General features: G+C 51.3%; 1 long non-coding RNA gene across 29 annotated transcripts in view; it reads right to left on the reverse strand.

Moving 5' to 3' along the window:
• Positions 1-1696, reverse strand: part of LOC127926295 (uncharacterized) — a 4712-nt gene extending 3016 nt beyond the window's left edge. For 6 of the 29 annotated variants that reach the window (XR_008123899.1, XR_008123900.1, XR_008123909.1 and 3 more), the window contains exons 1-4: positions 994-1696; positions 642-927; positions 491-556; positions 1-96 (exon numbers count right to left, since the gene is read on the reverse strand). The exon at positions 1-96 is cut by the window's left edge. This is a non-coding gene — a long non-coding RNA (uncharacterized LOC127926295). Of the gene's footprint in view, positions 97-446; positions 579-641; positions 950-993 lie in introns of all 29 variants that reach the window. The other 23 variants (XR_008123904.1, XR_008123906.1, XR_008123894.1 and 20 more) reach the window with 22 other exon arrangements.
• Between the last annotated feature and the right edge of the window lie 23 nt (positions 1697-1719).

A 1719-nucleotide genomic window follows, 5' to 3' on the forward strand; every position in this document is an offset into this window, starting at 1 on the left:
TAGGCTACCTGTCTCTAACCACTAGGCTACCTGCCTCTAACCACTAGGCTACCTGTCTCTAACCACTAGGCTACCTGTCTCTAACCACTAGGCTACCTGCCTCTAACCACTAGGCTGCCTGCTGGATACTAGTCCAACACTAACCACTAGGCTACCTGCCTCTAACCACTAGGCTACCTGCCTCTAACCACTAGGCTACCTTATCTAACCACTAGGCTACCTGCCTCTAACCACTAGGCTACCTGCTGGTTACTAGTCCAACACTCTAACCACTAGGCTACCTGCTGGTTACTAGTCCAACACTCTAACCACTAGACTACCTGCTGGTTACTAGTCCAACACTCTAACCACTAGGCTACCTGCCTCTAACCACTAGGCTACCTGCCTCTAACCACTAGGCTACCTGCCTCTAACCACTAGGCTACCTTCTCTAATCACTAGACTACCTGCCTCTAACCACTAGGCTACCTGCCTCTAACCACTAGGCTACCTGCCTCTAACCACTAGGCTACCTGTCTCTAACCACTAGGCTACCTGCCTCTAACCACTAGGCTACCTGCCTCTAACCACTAGGCTACCTGCCCTAACCACTAGGCTACCTTCTCTAACCACTAGGCTACCTTCTCTAACCACTAGGCTACCTGCCTCTAACCACTAGGCTACCTGCCTCTAACCACTAGGCTACCTGCCTCTAACCACTAGGCTACCTGTCTCTAACCACTAGGCTACCTGTCTCTAACCACTAGGCTACCTGTCTCTAACCACTAGGCTACCTGCCTCTAACCACTAGGCTACCTGCCTCTAACCACTAGGCTACCTGTCTCTAACCACTAGGCTACCTGTCTCTAACCACTAGGCTACCTGCCTCTAACCACTAGGCTACCTGCCTCTAACCACTAGGCTACCTGCCTCTAACCACTAGGCTACCTGTCTCTAACCACTAGGCTACCTGTCTCTAACCACTAGGCTACCTGCCTTTAACCACTAGGCTACCTGTCTCTAACCACTAGGCTACCTGTCTCTAACCACTAGGCTACCTGCCTCTAACCACTAGGCTACCTGCCTCTAACCACTAGGCTACCTGTCTCTAACCACTAGGCTACCTGTCTCTAACCACTAGGCTACCTGTCTCTAACCACTAGGCTACCTGTCTCTAACCACTAGGCTACCTGTCTCTAACCACTAGGCTACCTGTCTCTAACCACTAGGCTACCTGCCTCTAACCACTAGGCTACCTGTCTCTAACCACTAGGCTACCTGTCTCTAACCACTAGGCTACCTGTCTCTAACCACTAGGCTACCTTCTCTAACCACTAGGCTACCTGCCTCTAACCACTAGGCTGCCTGCTGGATACTAGTCCAACACTAACCACTAGGCTACCTGCCTCTAACCACTAGGCTACCTGCCTCTAACCACTAGGCTACCTTATCTAACCACTAGGCTACCTGCCTCTAACCACTAGGCTACCTGCTGGTTACTAGTCCAACACTCTAACCACTAGGCTACCTGCTGGTTACTAGTCCAACACTCTAACCACTAGGCTACCTGTCTCTAACCACTACCTGTCTCTAACCACTAGGCTACCTGCTGGATACTAGTCCAACACTAACCACTAGGCTACCTGCCTCTAACCACTAGGCTACCTGCCTCTAACCACTAGGCTACCTGCCTCTAACCACTAGGCTACCTGCTGGTTACTAGTCCAACACTCTAACCAC

The sequence above is a fragment of the Oncorhynchus keta genome, unplaced genomic scaffold (genome assembly GCF_023373465.1).
Source record: "Oncorhynchus keta strain PuntledgeMale-10-30-2019 unplaced genomic scaffold, Oket_V2 Un_contig_7338_pilon_pilon, whole genome shotgun sequence".
Taxonomy (NCBI): Eukaryota; Metazoa; Chordata; class Actinopteri; order Salmoniformes; family Salmonidae; genus Oncorhynchus; species Oncorhynchus keta.